This window comes from Stegastes partitus, unplaced genomic scaffold, assembly GCF_000690725.1.
Source record: "Stegastes partitus isolate 25-593 unplaced genomic scaffold, Stegastes_partitus-1.0.2 Scaffold6, whole genome shotgun sequence".
NCBI classification, from domain to species: domain Eukaryota; kingdom Metazoa; phylum Chordata; class Actinopteri; family Pomacentridae; genus Stegastes; species Stegastes partitus.
This window is the reverse complement of record NW_007577737.1, coordinates 645,459-662,852: the sequence shown is the minus strand read 5'-3', so window position 1 is coordinate 662,852 and position 17,394 is coordinate 645,459.

The following is a 17,394-nucleotide window of genomic DNA, read 5'->3' as shown; positions in this document are numbered from 1 at the left end:
CAAAGCGAGGGGAAAACCAGAACGCTTGACCTCTACGGCGAGGTGATCCACCGACTCTGTGATGGCTAACGGGCGGCTCAGGTGGTAGAGCGGGTTGTCCTCTGATCGTAAGGTTGGCGGTTCAATCCCCCCTCCACAGTCGAAGTGTCCTTGGGCAAGACACTGAACCATAGACTGTATAAAAGGTGGATGTAGCAACCGGCCCTGAAAAATGAAGCCAACCCGGAAGTGTCAAAAACTTTTGTCCGCTAACTGCTGGCTCCAAAAAGCCCTGGCTCCCATAGACTGGAATTGGAAAAGAAGTGATCACAAATCACCAAATACCACATTCCTACAGCTCAGGATTTTTTTCTTATTAGTTTTCATGGTCAAGTCCAGAGATCAGGTGGCCAATCTGAAAATAAATCAATACTGAATTTTTTAAAAATCCTCAACATTTTGCGGGGCAAGGGGCGTGGCTGGCTTGATTGACAGTCGGCAGCGACGATGCAGACAAGCCAGCAGAAGGCGGTAAATGTGGGCGGGCCCGCCTCTCAATCCGTCTGACCAATCGCTGCTCCTATGGCTCCGCCCCCCTCCCACGATTATTGCGTCACTGGCTCCAAAAATCCAAGATGTCAACCAGAAAGTAGCAAAACCCTGGCTTCATTTTCTCAGTGCAGAAACCAACGGGCGACGTCACGGTAGCTACGTCCATCTTTTATACAGTCTATGCATTGAACCCGAAGTTGCTCCCAATGGCAGGCAGCACCTTGCATGGTGCCACTGGTGTATGGCTGTGTGTGTGAATGGGTGAATGAGAAACACATTGCTATATAAGTGCAGTCCATTTAGCATTGGAGTCCACTTGTCCCCTTTAGAAGGAAGGGTCACTGCAAACCAGTACAGAGTTGTTTAGTGTGACCGCCTTCATGTTGCGATGACACATCTCTCTACAGATGACAATGCCCCCATCTATAGGGCACGAGGGGTCACTGAATGGTTGGATGGGTGTGACAGTTGATATGTTATAGCTTTCACAGTCACCAGTTCTCAACAGGAGTGATGTGGTAAACAGGTCTCCACCACCATCATCATCTTAACACCAAATTAGGGGATAGTTTTGGAGTTCAGAGACTTGAAAAATCAAGTTAAACTGAAGCAGTTGTGGCAGCATGTGGTGGCCCAGCAACTAGTTTTCCTTTAATTTGTCACCTGTCTGTTTCTGTCGTGGTTTTTTCATAAATTATCAAGCGGACTAAAAGCAAACTTGTTTAAAACTCCACTGACTGCTTAGAAATTAACTAATCTGCGTAGAGATGTCAGAAACGGAGCAGAAGAAGCTGTAAACAAAACCAGTTGCTTGCCCACCCTGAGAAATCCTCAGAGAACAACACGAAACAAATAAAAGTCTTGGCCGGCTATGAGAGAGAACGCAGCGAGGTTTTCAGGAATTGTTTTCGATCTGGCCGGTTGTAATTGTTCTGTCATGTCAGCTGATGCTGACCATGTTTCACGTTGTCCAGAGGCGAAAGCGAGAAGGAAGCAGAAACAGCTGATAGGCCACGTGAGTTAGATGTTAGAGGTTTCCATGTCCCATTAACCAAACAGAAAGTCAATTTTGGGAAACTTAATCGTTTCCATTAACGTTTTCTAATATCAAAATGTATGAAAAATATGTTTTAGAAAACAACTCGTGTCCTGACATGTTGTCTTGATCGACTACAAGAAAACTGCAGTAAGTATTTACATCATTGTTTTCAGAAATATCTGATACAGCCGCCTATCATTTATGTCACGTTTCACTTAAACAACCTTCATACACACGTCGCAGTAACTCAATAATCAGGCATTGCAGTGCAGACGTAGCATACGTTGGCTGAGAAAAGGAGCAAACTCACATATCATTCTTTAACATTCAATATTGGATCACTAAAATAAAATTCTGAATTAAATCTATTTGTTAATCCATTATTTATAAATGCTTGCTCACATTATCTGATCTGATGGTTGAGCTTAATGTTGGTTTTTATTTCATGAAAGTTAATGAGCTGCTGCCTTTGACGACCATTTAAATTCTCACATACTTGACATCTGATGTTAATTGAAAAAATTCAAAACATATCCAGGCTAACGGAGCAACCAATCAGCCTCTAAGAATGTGAAACCTGTAAAAAAACAAGCCGGCTCACGTATAAACATCTCCTCCAGTCGGTGCCTTAGAGGGTTTTGCATTTTTCTTTTTTTTGATCCGAGATATTCATTCGGCTTAACAGACAAGAAAAATTTAACTACTTCAGCGGGCCAAGACGCTATCAGCGCCATTTATTAGTGAAAATGCAAGTCGAGGCGGGAATAATGCTTCACCTTCAGCGGTGAAAAAGTGAGTGGACGTTGTGACTCCATTAATACGCTGAGATGAACCAGAGCGTAGCACCTCTCCTGAGTCCATTTTTCTCTGGTTAAGTGATTTCCCTCCCCCCTCCACCACCACCACCACCACCACCACCACCTCTCCTCCTCTCTCTTCTTGGTGACACATGCATGCTTAAGGGTGTCAGGGGATGGACCTTTGTGAATTACAGAACTCTGCTGTCTCCTGCTTCTCTTTATATGACGTGCTGCACCGCGGGTCAGATTCTGTTCAGTTCATTCTTCACTAAAGGTCGTTTCTCTTGTCCATAGGTTAGATTTCTGTATTCAGACGACATATGTATACATGTAATTAAATCAACTAGATAAACAGATAAAGTAGACAGTACAATAAATTAAATGTAAACCCGTTTCGGCGACGACGACAGCTCCAAGTCCTGGGAGATGGAAGTATACAACCGCCTGTTTTATGGCTCCTGAAGCACGGAGAAGAAAGACGCTGCCTCCTCATTCGCAGGGAGTCATTTCTCCGTGAACACTGCGTGACCCCATAACCATGATGAAACTTCCCCTCCAAGGAATAATACTGTCATTCTGAACAGTTCCTGGCTTTCCAGGAAATATTTCCACCATGAAATCTATAACACAATAGAACAAAAACAAGCTCCGGTGAGGTGCCGAGGAAGTAAGCGGTGGCCTATCGCCGGGACACGAAATTGCTTTTGTAGTACAGAAAGTTTAACAGGAATACATGGTAGATTGACTCTCTGGCAGGATGAATCAAACAATCTAGAGACTTTCTTTTTGTTATTTCTCCCCCCTGCATGTTATCTCATTCCATCTTAACATGTAGCATTTATCCCAAGGTTTAACACCACATTACAACACGTAATCTCACATCGGTGCCGTTTCTCCTTTCCCTATGTATTAAATAACACTTTGCTGTGATTATCTGATCATCCAGAAGCCATTGTGCCCCACGGCTACTGCTGGGTACAGCGAGGCAGAAATGCTGATTTCCCACAACACAGATCCGAATCAGAACGTCCTGGTTTCCTGTTGGCCTAACTGTGCTTTTTCTTGGCTCCGTGCTTGTTTTCAAAAAGCCTGGAGCGCTGCCAGACAGACCCGCTTTCTTCATGTCATCTCCATATTCCCGTTTTACACGAATAACTGGCGACCGCTGCCGTGACTCTGGCACAGACCTGAACAAAAATGAGGTCCTGACAGCCAGCGACTACGCATCCAGGTGCCAGAGCGCTTTTGCAATGAATGGTAAAATAAATGGATGAGAGAGGCTCAGGGACAATGAAAGTCAACCCAGATGGCATTAGTTAGGGGATATTGTTTTCTAGTGGGTCCTCCATGCCTGCTTGCTCCGTTTGGCCAGCTATGAAAGAGATGCAGCTTTTCCTTTTGGCATCTCTGATGACTGACTTCCTGGAAGCTGTGTTGCGTGAAATGGCCTCCTCTGTACGAGTCGATCTCCTTAGCCATCCTCATCCCCTCACACAAGTCGGCTTCCTGCTGCCAAACATGCAGGCTTTGACTGTGACTTCTGGCAAAACGTGGCAGATGGAGGTGCGACAGGCTCTGCGGATCACAGGTAGGTGCAGCACCGACGACAATCACAACCCAGTGTTCACCCGCCTCCGTTCTTTCAATAAAAACTTGAGGACCGGGGTTCAAGTGTAACCACGGCAACGCGAGTGGCCGGGCATGAGTGGATTCTGGCACGTGGGAAGTCTGACAGCGCGGTTCAAAAAACGAGGCGAGCGAGAAGTTGCCCCTGGGGCCTTCGCGATCACTTGCACCGGGGCAAAGAGGGCTGCCGGGGCCAATACCATACACTCCGTCACTGCTGCTTTCTCCCTCCTATTCTCTCCACTGCTTCTAACAACGCGCTGAGAAAACACTTCTATGATCTCAGAAGGGAGTCGTGAGGGACAGGGAGTAGGTGGTAACCAAGGCAACCGGGTCAGAGGGTGACACTACACCCCGGATGGCTGACAGCCACTTATACAAGCATTACAATACAGTTCTCGGGGTTCACTGTGCTAAGTTTGAAATGTGCTGGATGCTGTTTAGATTTCTGCAGTGACCTGTAAAATCTCTATTGACTGGAGTTCCCAGACAAACTGCTGTGGAAAAACTGTGCTCTTGTCTCGAGGGATGAGCTGCATTCACAGTGCTACGCCGGTACCACGCGGTACAATACACCGATTTAGTATTCCAGCTTTAAGTACACAGCGTTTACTTCTTGGAGGAACCTGTTTTTTGTTTTTTTTTCCTGCCTGCAGCCTTTTGAGGTGCTGAAAGAATGGAATGGAAAGTGGAGCTACACAGGGGGCACAAACAGAGAGGCAGGAAGAAAAAAAAAAGAGGAAAGAGGACAGAAGCAAAGATATTTACCGAATGAGTCTTTGACCTGTGAGGATCTCTGACGAGCAACAACATGACCCCTCCACACTCGGAGCTCTGAGTAAACCTCACAGCATTCTGCGTCTGTTATCCGTCTCCCCAAATATTTTCCTTGGCCTGACACGTGTTTATGCTCTGATGAACTTTGAGCTGGCTGCTGCTGTGAAGCGGATGTGGAGCCCTAAATTTGCATCTTGACGTCCTATGGCAAGAAAATGGAAAGACACGGGGGGCGATCAGGTATTATAACAGACATCATTGTTAGCCTTTCGCTAAAGGGTCCCGATTTCGATAACACCTACAGCAGGGAAACAGATACCCAGAGTACGCAGGGCTCCTTCTCCCCACCACCTTCCTCTGGGCTCCCACCATGCTTGGACTAACAAGACGAGGCAGCCTTCACCCCCTTGGCGGAGAGGGGGGATAAACATTTACACAGGGGTACTTCAGGGAGAAATGAAGGACTAGCGCTGCAGGGCCGGTGGAAGGACGGATTAGACAGAGCTGACACGCCAATTCATCAATTTTATGTGCACCAATGGACAATCAATCAACGCAACAATCAGTTTAGTCAATTTGTTGGCGCTTTTCTCTGTTTTGCAAGATTGTAGACGGAAGCGATCCTATTCTCGATTAGATGACGAGCAGCGTGGTCTGTGAAACGTCAGGAAAAGATTTTTTTTTTTTAAAAACTCCTTCACTGTTTCCCAAAGCCTGAGATGATATTGTAAAATGTTTTGTTTTGTTGGCAACCTCAGTGTTGTCGGTAAAGAAATCAGAAAATAATAAAAATGTTGAACCTGCATTCAGAAAACATTTCAACAACTGACTAAAAGCGATTATCAAAACAGTAGGCGACTGATTTAATACGACTAACTAATGGAACATGGAATAATCTTTGCGGTTCTAGATGTATGTGGATGTTTTTATGGGCTTCTTGTGTTATAACTAACCAAGTCCCAAGAAATGAGTTGGGTTTAGGGCTGGGCTGTATCATAGCGTGCACGGTAACACCTGTGTAACATTAGGGGATGATATGGAACTGAAATATCGCGATAATACTTGAGTGAAAAGTGCAGTGCCGTTGTTTTGGTCCGATCTAATGCACGTGGAGCGAGAAGCATGGCGGCGAAGAACGCAGTGCATCGACCGACACAGTAGGGCTGGACCCAGATATCGGAGTATTCTGGTGGTGTCAGGATAGTAAGTTTGAGATCTGACTATTTGCCTGCCACCCGATGGTGGAAACAGAAGTGTGACCACTAACTGAACGAACTGGCATCAGCAGCCAAGTCCTGCCTGTGTGTTCTGGACACTTCCACCCCGTCAGTCCGTATATTCCCTCCCCTCGACTGACGTGGTGGTGAGACCAAAGAAACTGGCTGCAAAGTTTTACGTTGCACAGCAGCTCTACTTTACTTTAGCAGATACTATGCATTGTTCTGCTCAGGATCTGTCAGCCCGTTTCTATTTGAAATGCCTTTTGTTTAAACAAACTGTCGGCAAGTAACTTCTGCACTACTGACTTTGGGACAATACAGCTTTAATGCACATCACAAACAGCTGCTTGCTAAATGGAAAAGAAATAGTTCTTTTTTTTATTTGCACCAATAAAATTGTGCAGTTTTGAAGTATTTTGTCAATTATATCGTCAGTTATATCGTAAATTTTCTCATTTATATTGTGATAAATGTTTTTGGCCGTATCATCCTGCCCTCGTTGGGTTTAAATTATTTTCAATCCAACTGGTTCAGATTAGGTCTTGGCTGTCGGTGTTAATTTGTCTAATCTTGAAGCAGATCCGAGAGGAAAATAAACAACAGTCATTTCAGCAAAAGCTCCACAGCGACATGGAAATAACGTTAAAACGACTAAGACTGTGTATAGGAGCTCTGAAAAGGGGAAAAGGAGGAATGTGGAGCTACTATAAGTATGTTTAGGGAGGAGGTTGCAGAAGATGGATGGGTCAACAAAACATCAGGAGATATAACCGATCACGTTTCCGTCCTCCGTGGTTTCTGAAGCACGATCACGATGCCTTAACTACGCGACCATCATCTTTCTCTGTGCTTGTTTTTGAGCACGAACTTGAACAGAATTCAATCACACGCTGTCATATCGTAAGACGGACGGTTTCAGGAAGAACACGGTGTGCTGCAGATTGATCAGAAAGCGTTTCTGCGCCTCAAATGGCAAATTCTGTGGTAAATAAGGGAAAAAAAGGGCACATGTTGCAGCTGTTTTGTTTTGTTTTTTGTGTTCTCTGTCTATTCAAACCAGTTTTCTATTAATCATATGATATTTGTATGAATAGTGCATGAATAGGTTTTTCAGAAACAGACCTAAACGTACCTCCAGATGTTTCTACTGGAGAAATGTCATCTGAAAACACCACCTTGGGCTTCAGGGAAACCGTAAAAAGCTTCAAGTCAATTGCAAAGAGGATAGAAGATACACTCATAAACAAAATTATACACAGTAATAGTTTAGAGCATCAAAATGCACTTGGATGGATTCGTTCTCATTGCGACGGCACTTCAGTTTCAGTAAAAAAAAAAAGAAAAGTAAAAACCCTCCAGTGACCCTGAAACACTAAGAACGCCAAATATACGTTTTGAATTACAGGAATCCGGGATATAATGCACAGTACTTCAACATGTTAACAGCGGTATAGAAACAGGCTGTTAATGTCTACCGCTGAACTGTGATTACGGATGTTTACCCACCGGGCCAGTCGAGCCGCGTCTGAGTGAATCACACCTCCAGACAAATGCTTTCACGCTGACATTTCAGTCCTCTTCTTATGTATGCTTTTTATACACCCACTTCTCCGGCTCCGTCACTTTGTCTGCTCGCCTCGCTCTATCACTGTCTCCTTCTGCCTCTCTCTTTGTCTCTATACGTCTTTCCATCTTCTCTCTCTCTCTCTCTCTCTCTCTGTGTCCGGCTCTCTCCCTCCTTCCATCACTCCATAAACTGCGGGGATGATGGATGTCTCTGATTGCCGGAGGCCTCCGAGTCCGGCGCACTAAATCCCGGAGTGCTGCGCGGAGAGCTCGGTGCCATTAAAACAACACCTACACGATGCAGAAATAGCCGATCGCTAAGTAAGCAGAGGTCCGCGTGGTCAGAGCGAGCTAGCGTGAGAGATTGTTAAACATAATTGACACTAAATCTATAACAAACACTCGCGTTTGTTTTTTCCCAGTTAATTTTTGTTTACTGAAAATGTTTAACGTGATTGAAACTTTTCCTAAAGCTGCAAATAACGTAGCGTTGGCCGATAAAAACCTCACAAATCTCTTCTATAATAGCAACGTTTTACCAAAGAATTAACCAACCAGGACAAACAAACTTGAAAATGTGTCGAGAAAAGCTTTGAAATATATGAATGGAAAAGGTGCTTAGCTGAAAATGTCTTAACAAAAACTGCCATCCCAGGAGCCATGAGGCTAGTGCGCCCCAAAAATAGTCAACAATCGATATTAGGTATTTTTTCGTAGCATAGATTTGAGATCCTGTTACCCAGGCCTCGCTGCAATCATGAGTCTATGTTCCTGCACGTTGTGAAGTGACAACAGGATGAATGCCGGTGCCACAAATATCCACACAGGGTTTGCTCGCGGCGGGACGAGGCAGAGCGCTAAAGTTTTGGCTGCCTTGCCGTCACCGACACTGTCCCTGCAGCCTGAAGCGAGAAGACGGGAAGAGGAGAGGGGGAGTAAGCTGAGACGAGAGCGGCTTTGAGGTGACGTAGAGTCTTCCACAGTAGAGACCTCTGTCTGCCTTTCAGGGGCAAAGTCGGACTCTGAGAGAAAGAAAGAAAGAAAGAAAGAAAAAGAGTCTTTGCTTTTCCCAACGTCCAGTGAGAAGGACAACGAGGAGGGCCGAGCATCGTATCCTTCTTTCTCCCCCCCCCCTCTTCTTCTGCAGTGTCCTTGGCTCTGTGTTCCCTCCAGATGGGCCTCGGTTGCTGCAGCACCTCTCAGGATGACATGGGCCCCAGCTGCTTACTGCTGCTGCAGCTATTTCTAGGCCTAAACCCCCCTCTTCCACCTCGAAGAAACCCGATACCACCTTCAAACGTACACATCTGTCAGGCATCAGGGAACGCACTGTGCATCAGAAGTGCAGGTACGAAGAGAAAAAAAAAAAAAGTTGTTTACTTTTGTGGATGATAATGAAAAGCTGCGAAAACAGCCCTACGGTGGAGCGCTTTTGCGTGTAATTTAAAGGGTATGTGTCAAACTCCTCTTTAACGGACTACAGGAGCACGAACAGAGGAGAAAACACAAAGTCGCACAAAGGGTCAGGGTCATAAAACGCCACACTCCTCTGGACTGCTACTCTTTTCTCCTCTCATGCTTGAAATCCTTTTTTTTTTTTTTGCTTTGTTGTCTTCGTCACATCCCCGTGGTGGCTGGAAATGAAGAATTAAGACAAGAGCACAAGAAAACAAACCAAGTTGCAACCAAGTCAGCGAACACGGCGGTCCTCCAATAACAACACTTCTTGATAAAAGTCTATTTTCTCTGCACACTGTCTCCACATGATGTTATCATTTTTCTTTAAATTCAATAAAGTCTTCTCTCTCCGCTCAGATGAAAACTGTATAGTTTTGAGATGAGCACACAGTTTTGTGCAAGTTTCCCATATGAGGCCGACTCCTGCGATATGACTTGCTGAAACGCTGAGGACGTGCTGCTGAGCGGATCATTATTAAACCTTGGGCTCTGTTTTGATTTCCTCTTAATAAGAACAGACAATTATCTGCTGAATAAAGGAGACCGTTTCTGCTCTTGAGTTAAGAGTCGGATCAAGCTTTTATAATCACCCTTTTGCAATCTGCATAGGCCTGTCCTTAGCAAAGAAGCACACCATCTTTGTCTCCTCCAGGATTGGCAGCCTTGGATGAAAACCAGGTGAGTGACCTTAAGGCCCAAAAAGACAAACAAAAAAAAAACAACCCCTTGAAGCATGTTGTCCTCATGTATTTGGGAAGGACGTGAAAAGGCCAGCTTTTTACCTACGAACACAATGTTTTGTGCATTTTTTTTTTATTTCCCTGAATTCGAAGAGCGAGCCACTCCAGTGAAGTGTTTACTCTCCTTTAAGTGGAATTCATTGTCAAATAAAAAGCGCGCACATCTTTATATCTCGTGGCAATGAACACCTTCAGTCTGGAGAACGGTTCCACGGCGTGTCATATCTCATGCTCCATCTCCTGCTCCCGTATCTCTCTATCTTACTCATTCAACGCTTGAAAGACAGCACTGCGGTGGAAAACAGAGCGATCCCGCCACTCTGCACCCCAGTGGAGCGTAACAGGGTTACACATGTAGAGTCATGACCACATTCCGGCTTGTCTCCAGACCGCTGACACAGGGACGTGTCACAACAGTGGCTCCTGGCCCCCAGAGGAAGCCAGACAGCTATACTGTCACTGTTTTGAAAGGCCTGTGCAGTGTAACGTCATTCCACCACCACCTGTCAGATAATGTGTCTTCGCTTTTGTTTGCTCGTCTGTTTTTGGAAAAATGCTCCGTTGGTTGGCACGAGGGGGGGAACGTACTTTCCACAGAGAAGAATGTGATCAAGCACTTAGAGAATGCTGGTGGAGACTTATTAATTTAACACAATGTCTGGTGGAGAACTGGAGCTTGAATATGCAGGTTAAAACTGTCTGTAAAACCACCAAGGTCCTGAGTCCCTTCTGAACACTATCTAACAAAACAGTTATGAAAAATGCAGCTAAAAGCCCCCAAAACACACGACTGTGAGAAAGTAGCTGTGGCACTTGAACTTGTGTGCATGCAGTAATTAATTAAGTTAATTAAGTGCGAGCACTCGTGTGCCTGCCCCGTGGTTATGGAGTGCAAAGTGAATATATGCAGCTTAGTGACGGGCCTCCTGCCTCCTGCCTCACTCACACGACAACACACTCCTCTGCAACAGCAACCGACAGGATGCTGAGCGCATCACAATGGCCTCACACACGAATCAAGGGGCACGAGAGGATAAATGGGAGGCAAGACGTCAGGAGACACACATCACCACGGCCGAGGGTGGTGTACAGACGGCAGTTTGTACACAACAGACACACCAGTGATAGCCCTACCTCCACCAAACTTGTGCTGGTGCTAGTTGCAGTGCTTAGTTGGTTCAAATCTGGCACCTCCCAAGAACCGGTTGCTTTTCCATCGCCAAGGAGCCAAGTGAGAGCTACGTCATTGCGTCACCGTAAAACGTCCATACGTCACTGCTTACGTAGTCGTTTACCCAACAACGCTCGCCTCATACGGAAGCCCACACAGCACCGATGGAGGAGCTAATGGCATCCATGCAAGTGCTGTTCCTGGCTTTGCAAGTATACATTGAGATCTAGAGGCGAAAAACTCAACTGTTGGTGGCTACCTGTCTCCGTCGTAGCCACAATGAACGCCGACTTCGTTTGGTAATTATCACAGACGTTTTGATCCTTAACAATGAACATGGCAGTGTTAGCATTAGCATTTGCTTGGCTGCTTAGCTTCGACTACGTTTGCATCGATTACTTAGCAGTTTATCTTTATAGATGCTCTTACGGCTGATTGTGAGGCGGACGTCACCTGCTGAGAGCACCAGGTGTGGCCAGGACAAGGTTTAGCAACATATAAAGCACCACCACCACAAGGACTCACTGCTAAGTGTTTAAACACACGAATGCCTTGAATTTAAATGTTATGTGAGAAGTTAAACGTCTGCTATTAGTTCTTTAAGCAAACTCGTTGCCACTCACCACGGAGAAAACACAATAAAGACACAACTGTTTTAGTCATACACTAATTTTGGCTGAGTGTAGAGGGAGCTTAAGTGTAAACCAGTCGGGAGATGATTTTAAGTGAACATCATGTCATGCACAGCGAGGAGAAAGAATGATGCGTCAACTAATGAACATCACTTTCTTCTGCTGTCATCATTTCTCAGGGGCCAAATGATTTGGTGCACACTGAAGTGTTCACCAACATTCAGCAAATTGCCAAACTAACAATAAATCAGAAAACAGCGGGGAGGGTACGCCCAAGACCACTGAGTCAGCTCAAGAAACTTCATGATTTATGCTAGTCGGAGCCATCAATCCTCGTAAGAAAAACAGCAATAGCTTCCGAATCCACACCGCAAGTCTTCCTTCAGTTCATAGGATCTAATGAAACTATCATTTGAGGTTTTGGTTTATGTTTGGTGGTCAGAGTTTTCAATGGCAAGATGCATTTCCCTGCTCTGCACAACACAAATCCTCCTGCTGCAGGCAGCATGTGTCCTCTGGGGCTGAGAGAGGCCGTGCAAGCAACTGCAGATGGAGGATCACAATTTCCACATGCTCCACACCCTGTTTTATATAGCCTCTCAAGCTGTTAAAGAGTGGAGTCTGCTGCCAAACCAACTTTAATTACTCATAGTACACATACGTAGCAGGCATATACTGTTGACATTCATGTGTCTGTGCATGTGCGCCGGCCCCCATGTGCAACAGAGCTGTTTCCATCTTACCTTATCTGCAAAATCAGCCCTCAATGCACACTGAGAACTCTTTCTGCACACCCTGTCTCTCAGGCAGATAAATGAGTGTGATTTCTTTTGACAGCTCAGTTATGGAAATGGAGCCACAGGCTCAGCGAGGTGACATGATATAGACAACAAAGTCAAGCGAGGAGTCGAGGAGAACAAGGAGCCCCTAAAGTAAGATCCAAAAACAGGACTTTCAGTGCTGATAATCTGTCAAAGGCTCAAAAGGGACTGAAGTGACACAATGAGGGATTAAAACACACACACATACAAACTGAACACATGAAGACATGCTAGATGAATATGAACAGATAGATGTGCATGGTGACACAAAAACACCCTAAAAATAACACGAGAACAGTCTTGTGTTGCTTTAATGATGTTCAGAGTTTAGCATTTTGCTGAGCTTTCCAGTAACAGTAAAGGCAAACAGACTAAACTGTATTTTTGGGACCACCTGTTTTATGACATCAGAGTCCAGACGTGTCATAAACTGCATACGTGTGTGCTTCCTACTCTGAAACGTGAACTTGTGCACCCAAATCACCTCAACACAGCGAGACTGTCTACGAACTTGCTCCATGAAAACACAATAAACAGTTTTTTTTCCAAACACGTCCACTAAAAGGCCATTTGTCAGAGCCACAGAGCCTCACAGGTTGGCAACATGAGCTGCCTCCCAGTGTGGAGCTCCTCCTGAAGGCCAAAGGTCTGAGACCACGTCGGGAAAAGGCTAACGTGAGGAAACCTTAGACATCCATCTAATCTTCTCTGCATAAATGTAGGAATCCATGACCTCTACCCCACCACACAAGGAAACACTTGAGCAACAAAGACAGCAACGTAGAAATCATGAATCATTAAAGACCATAATGGTGAAAGGCCGGGTCGGGCAGAGGCGAGGAAAAGGGCAGCGGTTTATTTTTTATCACAGAACCTGCAGATAAATAAATGATCAAAAGGCAATTCCAAGTAATAACAAGCGACGATAATTTCCAGTATCCTTTGCGTTTCGTTTGGTCTCTAAAGCAAAAGAAACTTGGGATTTCCACAGCAGCTAGTGTGCCTTAATAGAGCCAGCAGGTATCCACCAAACAGAGGCAGCGTTCAAGTGTGGGACAGCCGTATCGATACAGCTAGAAACATTAGCCTCCCATTCAGCTATGAAGCCTCCTACTGGTTGAGCGGGATGACTAAGGACGACAGGGATGCCTAATGTGACTTTCATTAACGATACGCTACAGGCTAGAGGCTGAGGCAGGCCAAGCCCAAATTGAAAAGTGCTGAAGCATAACTGTGTCGGATGCCCAGTTTCCTAGCCCCATAGTCTGACTGATTGAATTCCTGCCTCGCCCACAGAAAGAATTCCTAAGCTTCGCTTACTCCCGTATCAAGTGGGTGGGTTTGGCTGGTAGAGGTTCTAACTAACCTGCCGTGAACTGCCGCAGTCGTGTAAGTTAATGTTAAAGGGAAAGTAGCCCCATAATAATAAATGGAAGTTGTTATAAATATGAAGAAATGTCTCTGCTATCTCAAACCTGAACAGCATCATGTCAGTGTAAAATAACTCTAACTAGCTGTATGATGGATGGAAAACGTACATTTCATGACATTAAAAAATCAATGTTGACAGTCAGCCTTGGGTAAAAAAATAAATTATCCTCAACACGACTGGTAGCCAAAGTTTTAGTCTTTTTTTTTTTTTTTTAAATAAATCTTTGTCAACCTATACATGTTACTCAAGCTGACAGAATAAATGCACAAAACGATCAGATTAAAACGTGAAATTATTTGATTCAGGATAATAAAAAACAATCTGAGATCTATGCGCGTGCTTTGTGAATGAGCTGAAGACAAACTTTAATATTTAGGCGGGCGGTGCTACAGCTCACCTGGTTGAGCTGGCGTCCCATGTATAGGGGCTACAGTCCCCGATGCAGCGGTCGTGGGCTCGAGTCCCGCTCATCATCCTTTGCTGCAGGTTCTTCCCCCATTCTTCTCAAATTAAACATTTATTAAAATTGCCTACATTACTAATTCTATATTTGCTGTATTTAATATACCAACAATATTGTATACTACTTCTGTTTATGCATGTCTGAATGTACAGCCTGAATTATCACCCTTTAGTTAACGAACTAATCCAAGCACCTGCAGCCGTCTACAGCTGTTCACACATCAGCCTTCCAGTAGAGTGAGAGGTCAGGACACAGAGGTATGAAGACGTAACGCGGTGCACTCCAGCACAGCGCTAAAGAGCTAAATAAAACTATTTGCATACAGGCAACGACAGGACGATCTAAGGTGTCAGGCTGTAGCGGCTAATTAGAGGTAGGCTCTGATATAAAAGGCTCTCCAGCATGGAGGGCCTTGTTAGCTACCAGTCAAACCAGAGTGCTCCGGCTGAGGGGTTGGCTGGCTGCTGCAGAGCAGTCTTCCTTCACTGACATCGATATGGGGCTCCACAGGAGGGTTAGGAAACAATGGTGTTGACAAGCAGTATCAGGCCTAGCAGCATGAAGGCAGGGCCAAACGATTCCATTTCCCAGCCAATTCCATTATCAGGACACACAGACTTTACTAATGCCTGAAAACAAACAATACACAAGCATCCTTCTAATTAAGCCCTTGAGTAGCGCTGCTTAGTGCACCGGCATATCTGTGTTGGATGCCTGCGAACAGCCTGATTGGATTCATCAGCACTTTTAATGTGCTCCTGTTTCCTCCCATAGGCCTCTAAAAGACTACTGGCTGAATTCAATGGCCCATCCAATACGCTGCATGTTGAAAGCCCTGAGAGGCAGATTGGGGTATTGAGGCTGTCAGTTATGTCTTTGGGAAAACAGAATCTGACAACAGCCTGCGTTGGTGACAATGCAGACCGGGGACAAACGAGCATGTCGGAAATTATCTCAATGTATTGTAATGCTAAATACTGTGATCAGGATTTTTGTTTCCTTATTGTCAGTTTTAGTGAACAAACACACCTTATCTTTGTTTTTATTTGTGTGCAATATTAGCATAAACCAAACCTCAACATACAACAGGGATGGTAGCTTCCTGACCTTGAAATAAACGTTGCTTTTGATGTTTTCATACCCAGAACACAAACGAGGGAGGACACGTGGTCTTTGTTCATGTGTTATTTGCATATGGAAGACAATATGCTGGTGCTTTGGTTGAAATGAGATCTTTGATTAACAAGCACAAATCATATCTAATATCACAAAATGGCACGAGATAACCTCAACACACTGCTAACGTTAGCGGCTAACACTGGGGAAGAGGTTTACACGTGTTATTATGGTAACAAAACCTAAATAAATGTGTCCTTCCCTTTGGTCCGTTTTGCTTTTACACAATAACCCGACACGGTTATCTTGATTAAATTATGTAGAAGGAACATCAGGCTATTAGCCAACCTTCAGATCATCAGTACAATGAAGAAAAAGCCCACAACTCTGGATTATTATGAAATCCTGTAAATACTATCGCGTTTAAGTGATGAAAGCCTCCTGCTGAATTATAAAGATCTAAACAGAACATTACTGAATCTAAAGGAGTAATAACTTGAGACAATTACAGAAGAAGGAATGAGCAATACCATTTCAAAGTCGGGCCGACGTAATAGAGACGTGGAAGGGGAATGGATTCAGTTAAGTCCTACTTTTATTGCATTCTCCAGAGGTTGGAAATGAGAGTAAGGCGCTATCGTTCTGGAGAGGCTCTCTGTGTTTTCCCACAGATAAAGATGTTAATGACCAAAGGCCGCTGAAGAGTGAGGGGCAACAAAGAGAGATAAACATGGCGAGCGGAATAACCTAAAAGTGGTCATTTAGCGAACGGCTTTAAAGAGACGCAGACCCACAACACCCCGAGGTGATCAGAATTAATTAAATGTTGCGTGGCAACACACGCTCATACAGAACGAAGTACATTAACGAGGTGAAAACTAAGAACTGCTTTTTATTTTCAAGATAGCTGCTCTCTTTAACGCTCCGTTTGATGAGAGCGAACGCAGCGGCGAAGATTCATATCTGCTCTGCTTGTAATTCTTTTCAATTAGTAAACTGAGCGCCGACGAGAGTCTGATGGAGGGCTTTCATCGACAGAAGCAGGTTTTATGTGTGTTGTGTTTACCTATAATATAGTATTATATAGCTGGGAAATACCATTATTCACAAATCATAAACACTCCTTTAGCGCCGAACGCTCTGTGATTTGTTTTTAATGACACATCTGCAAAAGAATTATTGATCCAAATTATTCACAACTAAGTTTTATTATTAGGCTGTTTGTGTATTCCCCACACAGCTTCAGAAGCACCGGAGCTGTTAAGTAAAGACCTTCATCACTCATTTAAAGCCAAGCTGCTGGAAGCACTATTGACCCCCATCAAGTATTTCAATTTCTGTGATTTTTTTTTTCTTTTTTCTGAAGTGCAATGAAGCAGCTTCCACTTCCACATGTGTATTTCCTCAAGGTCCATCCTCCAGCTTGAACGAGCCTCTTCTCCACCACATCTTTTGCAAACAGGGCCGAGCGGAGGACCGCACACTGTGAGTCATTTGGAGTGAAGCTATTGTTCTGCAGAAGCACAAACCGCTATGAGGCAACAAAACGCATCCATCAAACTGACTAGTTCCGTTTCCCCCCAAACTATAATTGCCAAAAACATTCCCCTGAGCAACAGCGAAGGTTTAGATTGAAATGATCCATTCACAAAGATCCAGACCCAACATTGCACTGGATGAACCGGGTCCTCTGACAGGCTGCAGGCCAATCAAAGGGAAAGAATACATCTTTGGAATACAACAGCAAATTTTTTGATCCTTTCCAATCAATATATTTTTCCTCCACTGTGCTTTCATTAGCCGCGTCTCCAAATAAATGTCAAGTGAATTTGAAGCAAGCGATTGAAATGGCACAAAAAGAAAAGATGATACGAATTAGGCTTGATTCCATCAGCGGCTTTGGAGGGAAACACGGCGGCGGTGCAGACTCTGCATGGCTGCAACAAACACAGCAGAAGAAACAAAACCAGCTCCTGTCTGACTGTTAAACCTCCAAGACAAA